Source organism: Parasteatoda tepidariorum, chromosome X1 (genome assembly GCF_043381705.1).
Source record: "Parasteatoda tepidariorum isolate YZ-2023 chromosome X1, CAS_Ptep_4.0, whole genome shotgun sequence".
Classification (NCBI taxonomy): domain Eukaryota; kingdom Metazoa; phylum Arthropoda; class Arachnida; order Araneae; family Theridiidae; genus Parasteatoda; species Parasteatoda tepidariorum.
This window is the reverse complement of record NC_092214.1, coordinates 74703529-74715242: the sequence shown is the minus strand read 5'-3', so window position 1 is coordinate 74715242 and position 11714 is coordinate 74703529. Positions and strand designations below refer to the sequence as shown.

Genomic DNA, 11714 nt, shown 5'->3' with positions numbered 1-11714 from the left:
CCCCACACCATCACAGAACCACCTCCATGTTTCACAGTTGGAACCAGGCAGTCAACATGAAATGCTTCTGCCAGCTTTCGCCACATAAACACACGTCCGGTGGTCTGGAATAGTGTAAAAGAGGATTCATCAGACCAGATGACATGTTCCCATTGCAGTTGTGTCCATTTTAGGTGGTCTTGGCACCACTGTAGTCTCTTCAAAGCATTCCGCGCTGAAACTAACCGTTTTGGAATAGCTACTCTGCCATGAATGTTAGCAGCATGCAACTCCTGTTGAATAGTTTTCATGGATACAAGGTTCTGAAGGTGGGTATTCATCTCGGATGTTATCACCGGCAGTGTAGTCTTGCTTCTTCCTGCCGCTGTTGTGCCTCGCTGAAGACACCTTACCCAACTTTGTGTATGCCGACAGAATCCTTGATACAGTGGTCCTTGAAACACCTACAAGGTTCGCTGTTCTGGACACGGATGCTCCAGCCAGGCGCTCCGATTATCGTGCCTCTTTTAAGGTCAGAGAGGTCGGTCATAATCTCGTTTTGCTAGAAACAGATTTTTCTCATGCAAATCTCACACTGCCAAATGCTAGACAGGTACCTTGCCTCTCATCACCACTAGGTGGCACATTCTTGCGACACGTGCCCGCCGCTTATTGGACGGTCGAAAACAACTCCATTCTTTCACAGGTGTTCCTATTATTTTGTCCTATACCTGTATTATTACAAGGTTGAGTTTTTCCTGCTTTTTGGTGGAATTCTGCCCTTTTATTTTTGAATTTAATAATAATAAAAGAATCCTTTTTTTCTAAGAAAAGTTCACTTTTTGTTCGAACTTATGAAGGAAAAAAATTAGTTTTTTACGCATTTTCGTACCTATGTAAACGCGATTCAAAATTGCATTTGCTGGATCTGAAAGTCACATCGTGATCAAATATTTATTCATGCGATTTAAATTTTTACATCACAATTTGTATTCACATGACAGAAGATTACAGATCATACGTATTCACGCAATTTGAAATGATACATCAATTAGTTTTCAAACAATTTAAAAAATCTGCCATTGGAACTCGTATTCACGCGATTTAAAAATCGCGCATCAAGATCAGAATATACACAAAATTTTTTAAAATTTTTAAAAATTCACCATTGTTCTTAATTTGACATTTTTATTATTTTTATATTGATAATGTTCTACAGATATATGCTTCTTACACTTCTTGCTGAAATTTCAGGAATTGTTTCTATTATTTAAAATTTGTTTTACATATAATGTTTTTGGATTTCTATTTTTCGTTTTTTTTTTACCAAACTCATCTCTGTATATATAATTATACTAAACATTCTTTAGTTAATTAACGGTCATCTAACCTGTAAAACTAATTTGTAGCATAAAATTGAGATTAATTATCATCTGTTTTTTTTTTATTATTGAATAATGCATGTTTTGATGTTGATCTTAAAGACCGATTATCTGGAAAAGTTAAGTTTTTGGTCTTTGTCTTAAATCCTGGCAATTTTGGATATGGGACTTTCGGCTGTATTTATTTTCCTTATTTCTATTTTACTCTGCTTTAACATTAAAAAATATTTTTGTTTAGGGATCACTCTTCCTGGTCAGATTTTTATGTGAAACTAAGTCCAGCCATTATTTCCTCTTTTGAAGATGCCAATTTTCTCTTCCACAGGCCTCCTTTGTGTATTCTCTGAGGAAGATAATCATATTAACTTTATGAAAATAAAATGTTGCCCATATCTTTAATATAGATGTCATTTATGTACATGAAGATGCCATTGGTTTTTATCATTAGTTGTAAATGCTCGTTAGTTTTTTTTATTAGTTATCATCTTGTGTCTTTGGAATTGTTATAAGTATTTACAGTGAAATATTTCACAACATTTTGTGTTGTTGCATCTATGTTTATCATTATTACATTTATGTTTTGTGAGCTTGCCCATGTTAGAAAAAGTCGTATAGATATATATGTATGTATGTGTGTATACATATATATGTATGTATATTTATGTAGCATCTATACATATATATGTATATATATGTATGTAAATATATGTGTGTGTATATATTTATATAAGAGTTGCCTAAATAAAATGACATGTATGATAACATCAGAATTACTGATTGCATTGCCACTTTCAGAGTTCTAACTTAAAATAAAAGTAGTGCCACAGGTTGCAGCCACTGATTAACCAGTTTCAATGAGACCATATACAGTGAGTGCAAAGTTATGCTGAGATAGATGTACCCAGAAAGAACAGCGCATAATATTATCATTTTTCGGGGCAATAGGTCAGCATTTTGCATAATATGGATATTTATTGTCAAATAGTTATTTATGGCAAACATCTATGAACAACTGGTATAAAATCTTTTGTGAATGGCATACAATGTCAGACCTGCCAAGACTCAACAAAGTAACACCATGTTCTCCAATGATTTTATTGTTGTTAGGAAGTCATTAAATGCTAATCAAAAGATTACATTAGTGACACCTGTACAGCATATTCTTTTAGTAAAGAATTAGTGCAATCACCATCTGTCATTAAAAATTGTACTCTTTTGCTTTGTTCTGGTTACATCCCTCTTAGCATGACTTTACCTTATTTTAAAAGGCTCTAATATGAACTGATTAATCAGTTATACACAGTGCATTTCACTTACCATCCTTTGAATCATGAATCGTGCTTTATTTCTGAGGCCATCAGACTTGTCTTGTTTTTATTTGGGCAACCTTTATATATAGATACATATTATATTGGTGAAAAAGTTTTTTTCTGGCATCTTCCTTTAACTTACTACCAGGTTTAAAGTGAAATTTTTCTGCTATACCCTGATCTACAGCCTAGATTACTAGCCTGGAAGCACATTCTAGTATTATCTAAAATTAATTATAAAATTCTGTCATTTATTTTGAAGGCTTGCTTGTTTAATAACTTTCTTAAACATTTTATGTTACTTAAAATATTAAAAAATTATTTTGGCATTAAATTTATTTATAATAAGGTGATGCAACTATGCACCATTTTGTGTTTTGCTTCTTCACTAAATTTAATTTTATTTTTGACAATCTATTCAATATGTTTTCATTAGTGAGGTGCTCCATGAAATTTTTACATAGAGACTGGGTTTTTAATTTAATATAATTTTCTGAAACTTTTCTATTGCGTATTTTCATTCCAGAAAAAAATTTTATCGCCTACCTAATATGTATATGCATATCCAGTAAGTGGCCAAAATACTTTTGTTATGTTTTTGTGAAGAGACAAATTCTTTCTGTTTCTGACTTATTTAAATTTATGTGGTAGCTATTTGCATACTTTTAAGTATTTTTATTATTGTGTAAGTGGGTTTATTATGCTGTGGGGGCATGAAGTGGGAAAATACAGATCTTCAGCTTAGATAGTACTTACTTGCCAAAGAAAAGAATTAAATTGCCTTTGATAGCTTACTTATTAACTAAAATGCAGTAGCTATTGGCTTCTTGCAGCTTTAGTTTGTTTTACTTACATAGACAGTGAGAGATTCCATGTACAGTTGTTTTATATAAATATTGTGATTTAACTTGCAGCTTTCCAGTTATACACAAATGTGTAAATACTTCTGGAGAACTACTCAAACTGTCCAATGAAAGACATTTTAATTAATTCCTTTTATTGAAAAAAAAAACCCGGAATGATTTTTAAAAATAAGCATTTAAAATTAGTATTTATTTTTATTTATATATATTTTTTTAGTATAAAAATTTATTTACATCTATTCTTTATTTGGTGAAGCATGTTTAATATGAAATATCGCCTTGAGAAATGAATTTTATCTTGAGATTTCTAATAAATTATTTTTATTGATTTTAAAATTTATCGTACAGAAAATTATATTCAATGGTTGACTTAACAATCTGTATTTGATTGAAATAAATAATGTATATATTTAATGTATAGATAATTAAATTATGTATTTATCAGCAGAAAATTGGCAACATATTTGTCAATTTTCTAAGTTGCTTGTTTCCAATTTGAATATGTTCTGTACTATAATGTTCGAGTCTTATGCATTTTTTTTTCTTTGTAATATGTTTGATTGATATTGCCATTTACTATTTTTCATACTTATCATACTATTGTTTTGTAAAACTATTTTATTTATTTGATGAAAAAAAATGAGTCTATTTTTATCTTTCAAATACATATTTGTACATTAGTACTCATAAAATACAAATATTTCGCATTTTCTTAGGGTATGGAATATTTTAATTCCATGATTACATTGATGAAAGTTCCTTTGAGTACAAAAGCCATTCATAAATAACTGCATACTACTGGTGTTAAAATTTATTTAATTTTAAAAAATATTGCTGACATAATGTAAAAATATCAGATCTGATGTACAAATAGATTTAATATGAAAGAAAGAGAAATTCTGGCACTTTATACATACTGTTCATCATATTTTTCTACGATCATCTTCATCATCATTGTTAGAAGCTGTATTGTTTCTGCTGGGCTTCTATATTGACTGTTGTAGTAATGTTGACTACTCAAAGCAGCAGGGTGGTGGAACTTCTCAAAATGTCGCACACTGTATAATTCCAAGTAGTGTGTCAACACTGCTTGCACTTAACTTCTCTTTAAGAGAAGTCTGGATATTAAATGGTGCCATCTTTCTTAATATTGTTTTTCAATTCATTAGTGTGTATGATGAAATAAAATTAGTTTTTTATTCTTTGTTCAATTAATCATTTATAATTTTTAGTTATTTCAAATGCTCCTAGCAGTTTTTAAAACAAATCTTTGACCTACAGGAGTTCTCCTTTTCTTTGCTTCAATACTCTCTCTTAAATGCCCCAGTAGTTTTATCTTTGTAAATACATAAACATGCAACAGGTTTTTTCTAACTTTCCTACTGATGGGGTCTAGCATTTCTTATCTGTCGACTAAAACTAGTTTAACAGCACACTCATTGCTAATTTTATTGCAATAATAGTGAAATGATAAACATTGACTTTAAGGCATTTTTGTTCAATAGGCCAAAATTTTTGTACTAACTTTACTCTTGTGGAATAATTCCTACATGTAACAAAAATTACATGAGTAATATGCTGGCAGCTGTTGTTGTTCATTTACGTTGCATTAGAGCTGCACAATGGTCTATTGGCGACGGTCTGGAAAACATCCCTGAGGATGATCCGAAGACATGCCATCGCAATTTTGATCCTCTGCAGAGGGGATGGCACCCCCGCAATATGCTGGCAGCAATTTACAAATTGGATTAATATTGAAGTACAAGTTGCTTAAAAAAAGTTTAATTGAGCAGGCATAAAAAAGGAATAAAAATAACATGAGCTCACAAACATTGTCTGTAGCCACTATAGAAGGTTGCAAATTATGCATTTGTATATTTGAAAAGGTTTGCCACTTAATGCAGCACCTATCAAGACCTGTAGTATTATTTGTCATAAATGTTTAACATGAATGGAAATACAGTAAAAACAGAACGAGTTTGAATGATTTTTATTATTTTTTATGAAGAGTGCCTGCTGTTAATAATTATAAAATAGTGAAGATTGAATCGAAGACACTCTGACAGCGAAGGATATCGACCTTCTACTACTTTCCTTCAAGCTTCTATCATGGAATACCCCACGATAGTAGCAACCTTTGACAATATCTATACACACAATATTTTAGCTAACTCCCTACTATACTATACTACTATAAGTGATTTATTTAAGTGAATTAGTATAAATGATTGCAAAAGCTATTTTTAAATTATATATATATACTCCAACCAGAGACACTAATTTTGGATATTCACGCAACGTCACGCACATTTTCATGAAATATTTTTAAAACAAAATGTTTTATTCTATTTTAGATATCGATGTCCAAATAACGTAAGGTAGGCACAGCCAATAATTTTTCCCATCAATTTATTAATAAAAATTGCACCAGCCTGCAAAAATTTCTTGTTTTAAAAGTAATAACTGTTTTTTTATGTATTTTCGCATGCTTATTTCAAAAATAATATCAGTTTTTACGTATGACGTACAGTTTTTTTGAAAAGTAAATTTTTTAAATAAGTAAAAATACACAGATTTTTTGCGATCTGGATAGGATAAATTAATAAAGTATGTATGTTTATCTGTTTAAATAAATTCTGAAAACCTCTTACTTTATTGAAATTAAATTCAAAACATAGATGGCAGTACTGTCTTGTATTATCTTTATTCTAAAAAATTGTACGTCAAAACAAATGCAATCACGTTAGCAGTTGTTCTACGGTTTATGTTTTAATTTTCCTGTATTTCTTTATCGTTGAACTGTGTCCTTTCTATTGTGTTTCTAATATGGCGAGTAGTTCCAGGAGATGTTGTGAGAATGATTCAAATTCATTTTGCTACATTTGTGGGCAATATATGTATGTTAACACTTTACCGACCGGTAGCGGTTCGAACATACTATGCCCTTTCACCGCCCGCTCAGCTGCAGATCGTCCGAGACACCGGCTCGGTTTCGGCCTAGACTGACGCGCGGGAATATATGTGCTTTTCTTAAACTCTGGTAAAATTGTACGCTTCGTGTTATTGTAGGGTAACGAAATTTAATATAATCTTTTACTTTAATCATATTAGTGTTAAACAATATTTATTTTATCTATTACAATCGTTTTCNTAGAAAAGTTAAGAAATTGGACTTTAGGTAAGAGTTTATCTTTACCTTTTGGAATACCTATGATATGGCGTGAACCGCAGAACAATGTGGATGACTGTTATATCTGTTTGTGTAAAATTGCAGGATATACTAAGCAATCGAAATCAAACATTGTTTACCCAAATTTAAAGTCTGCTATAAGACCTGTCGCACATTGTGAAAATATTCCTGTCCCGACACGACCTGAGGCTTTTGATAGTGCTAATATATCTAAAAGCGAAAGTGATGAAAAAGACTTCGATTTCACCGTGAAAAATGAAGCACCTGAAAAATTTAATCAAACCGAATTAAATGACTTAATTCGTGATTTCGATTTAACTAAAGAAAATGTAGAATTATTAGGCTCTCGGTTAAAAGAGAAAAATTTATTAACGACACATATGCCGTTTAGTTGGTACAGGAATCGAGAAAAGCAATTTTTATCATTTTCAAATCTGAAAAGTTCTTGGTTTATTGTGCTGACATACCTGGTTTGTTACATGAATTCGAGGATAATATTTCTTATAATTCGAATGATTGGCGACTATTTATAGATTCCTCAAAGAGGAGTCTAAAAGCAGTTTTATTGCTTAACGAATCTAAACTTGCATCATTTCCAGTTGCACATTCCGTTTTCATGAAAGAAGTATATGAAAGTATGGAGATGCTTCTCATTAAAATAAAATACACTGATCACAAGTGGGCAATATTTGGTGACTTAAAGGTTATACGTCTGCTTCTCGGGCAACAAAGTGGATTTATTAATTTCCGTGCATCATTTGTGAATGGGATAGCAGGGATAGAGAAAGTCATTGGATAAAAAAGATATGGCCGAAGAGTCAGGAATGGATTCCTGGTAAGAAGAATATTTTAAATGAATATTTAATAGATCCACAAAATGTTTTATTGCCCCCACTTCACATAAAATTGGGACTCATAAAGCAGTTTGTGAAAGCTTTGGATAAAGGTGGAAAATGTTTTGAGTATCTTATATCGAAGTTCCCAAAATTGTCTAGCACTAAAATTAAAGAAGGTGTATTTGATGGAACACAAAGAAATTAGTTAAAGATTCCAAATTTGAACAATGTATGACAAATAGAGAGAAGCAGGCTTGGGTTGCATTTAAAGATGTCGTAGAAGGTTTTTTGGGAAATGAGAGAAAAGAAAATTACAAAGAACTTGTAACTGAGTTATTACGTACTTATCATCTTTTGGGCAATATGAGCATTAAAATTCACTTCCTTCACTCACATTTGGAATACTTCCCAGACAATTTAGGAAAAATGAGTGACGAACAAGGTGAAGGATTCTACCAGGATATAAAGGAGATGGAACGCAGGTATCAAGGACGGTGGGATGTTAACATGATGGCCGATTACTGTTGGTGTTTAAAAAGAGACAGTGATGTAGACCATAAACGAAAACCCCGAAAAAGAAGCTTCTTGACTTCAAGAAAAACACAAAAGTTATCATATTATTGTAAATGAACAGCATTATTGTGTTTAGTTAATAGTAACTACAGTTGCAACTGTATTCATTATACAGCATTTTCGTAATTTTTTAATCTTCAATGGTAAAAAATGCTTACGTGTTACACAAAATTTAGTTTGCATTTTGGAATGACATCATCATTGCTGATATAAATCAACTAAAATTTTACAAACAAGAAAAAAAAAATTTTTTTTTTGCAGGCTGGTGTTATCGATGTCCTTAAATTTAAAAGTAAAAAGTCATTATGTTCTTAACTTTTAAAATCAAAAGGTATTTTTCATAAGTATTAATATTGTGTAACGAATTGTCATTTTCTTATACATAGATGACATAGCGATGTTACAAATCACATTAGGCCATGTTGTCTTCAATTAGGGTTTGTGTTAAATCTTAGACCTCCCTAAGAAAATCCTTGAGCAAGAAATGCGATGAAATATTAGTAATAAAGCTGCTGCCCAAAGCCGAAAAATTTGTGACACGTTTACAGCTCTTCATTTGGACCAAAGACGGTCAATTTAAAATTTGTAAACATGTTACAAAAAGTAATGTATAGCGCGAAAAAAAAAACTGGCCACTCTAAATAACTTTTGATCTAATAATCGGATCTTCACGTTCTAGACTAATCCTAAATGATTTAAGGGGGTGATCTCAAATATGTTAATTAATTAGTATAGACTGCATTTTAAGTTACGAAATCAGACACAAAGACGTACTTTCTCTGAATAAACATACCTTTCTTTCAACGAATTCGAATTTCTGACCCCCAAAATAAAAAGGGTAGCCGGAATCTAGAAAATTTGGTCCTTTTGGTTTGATCAGGAGAGCGATCCAAAGTTTGGACCCCTCTATGTTAATTTTACTTTTTGTGTATTTCACCATGTCTCGAGAACTTATTGAGCGAATTGAGAATTTTTTGCATACAATTACAAAATCCGCTTTTTCAAAATTTATTCCATACAAAAAATAAATTTTTTTTAATATTTATTATCTGTTATTATTTTATTTAGTAATAAACGAAAACATTTTGAAATGTAAGGTATGCAATATTTTACGTTATTTTAAAGTATGCAAATTTACAATGAAATTAAAGTATGCAAAATTGGACCGAAACCGGTTTAACAGTCTCTCAGAAATCGAATTTTAAATATACGACATCTTTAAAATTCGATTTCTCAGGAATTATTTAATCTATTCCGCTCACAATTTGTATTTTGCCATGTAAAATTACATACTTTAAAATGACGTAAAAAATTATATACCTTACATTTCAAAATGTTTTCTACAGCTATTCAATAAAATTATAAAATACTATAAATATTTATAATTTTTTTTCTTCATGGAATTATCTTTGGTTAAACGAATTATATAATTGTGTGCAAAACTTTTTCGATTCGCTTAAGAAATTCTCGAGATATTGCGAAATACGAAAAAAGTAAAAATAACATTAAGGGGTCCAAACTTTGGATCGCTCCTCTGACCAAATTATGGGGACCATATTTTCCAGATTGCGGCTACTCCCTATATTTCAGGGGTCAGAAATCCAAATTCGTGAAGAAAAAAAAAAAAGGTATGCTTATTCAGAGAAAATACGTTTTTGTGTCTGATGTCATAACTTAAAATATCGTCTATTCTAATAAATTAGCATATTTGAGGCTACCCTCTCGAATAGTTAGGAATGAGCTCTAAAACGTGAAGATCCGATCATTAGATCAAAAGTCATTAAGGGTATTCCGTTTGGCGCACTGTACACGCTTATTTTAAAATATATTTCAGTGAGCAATAAAATTATAGTGTATTATATATGTTCCAGTGATTCCATATCACCCTGCAACAAAGATACACTAAGAAATAAATATTTTAAAGTTTCGAAAAAAATTAATAATGAATTCAGCTGATTGAAAATATAATTATTAAAAGAAAATCTTATAAAAATTCCTTAGCTAAAAAAAAGAATTTTTAGTAGATTCCTTATGAAATTTCTTTTAATCGGTATTGGTTCCACGGCTACGAGTTGCCCTAGTGACCTTTCCTCCTTATTGTGTCCATTTATTCTCTTTTGCTTCGGACATAGCAAATGGCGGAAGCATTCCATGACTGATGAATGACTAAAGACATGTACAGTTCTTTCAATTGAACTCAGTTCTTAGATTTTCAGCTTCTTTCGTAAAAATTGAATTGAATATATATATTCCCTGGTCAAATCATTAGACGCATGATAAAATTCTATGTAAAATCTTAATTATCAGGAGATACAGCATTATTGTTTTTACGCGACTGAAACCGGTTTACACTTGTTTATGTTCGTGTATCAACATTGAAATGCAATACGTTAAAAATAAATACAAATCGGGAGGAAATAAAAAGTCTCCTGAAAAAAAAACCTGTTACATGTATATTTAAATATAAAAGCATTGCATATAAACTCGTGCAAAACATGTCATTATTAATACATTATAGCGCGTGGAATAATTTGATCTAATTATTATAATATACTAATATAAAACCTGATGTAATAAATATTCTATATTTATATAATATATCGTCTCATTTATCTAATCACCGAATTTATAATATATATCCTCTAATTTAACCAATTGATACACGAATGTAAACAAGTGCAAACCGGTTTCAGTAGCCTTAAAAAAAAAAAAAAAAAAACTAAAATAAAACTCACCTGATAAATAATATTATCTTATAGTGCGTCTAATAATTTAACCAGGGACTCTACAGATAATAATAATAATAATAATAAATAGATAGAGAAAATTAAAGGAGATAATAAAAACACAGAAAGAAATCTTAAGTACTGGGGAAATGTTGTAATTTCACTACTATTTAAAGTATTCGAATACCTTTTTAAGGCCAATTATGACTAAATCATCGAATTTCAGTTATTTATATATGTGACGGCTAAAGACCAAAATCGGTGGTTGTTGACTTTCACCGGTGAATGTCGACAAACACCAAATACGTCGGTGAAAGATCGAATATTTCATTACTTTCTTGTACAACATTCGGACCCTCATCGGTGTATGTCGACTATCACAGATATGCTTTGGTGAATGTCAGAAATATTTATTACATTCGATTTGATATGAATTTATTCGTGGATATAATTACATTTATTCGATATTTTAACCCTACACTGATGTTTCTTTAAGGTTAAGTGACACTGCCCGGTATACATTAGCCCGGTATACCCTACACTGATGTTTTTTTAAGATTAAGTGCCACTGCCCGGTATACATTTGCTCGGTATACCCTACACTGATGTTTTTTTAAGGTCAAGTGCCATTGCCCTGTATATATTTGCCTGATACTCCAAACGCTGATGTTTCTTCTAATCTATCGTCAGTAAGTATTAAAATATAGAATAAATATAAATATATCAAATAAATATAATAATATTAACGAATAAATTAATATAAAATTGGATATAACAAATATTTCGGACATTCACCANTAATATTTCCATACTCCAATGTAATTAATATTGGAATGTTTCCTTAATTAGAGATTG

General features: G+C 30.8%; 1 protein-coding gene across 7 annotated transcripts in view; it reads left to right on the top strand.

The window, feature by feature from the left end:
* The window catches only part of LOC107452116 (transcription factor daughterless), a 55283-nt gene extending 50547 nt beyond the window's left edge, over positions 1-4736 (top strand). For 5 of the 7 annotated variants that reach the window (XM_071187746.1, XM_071187745.1, XM_071187744.1 and 2 more), the window contains one exon: positions 1600-3570. The gene's annotated coding sequence lies outside the window, so the exon portion shown is untranslated. Of the gene's footprint in view, positions 1-1599 lie in introns of all 7 variants that reach the window. The other 2 variants (XM_016068427.3, XM_016068428.3) reach the window with 2 other exon arrangements.
* Positions 4737-11714: the final 6978 nt, after the last annotated feature.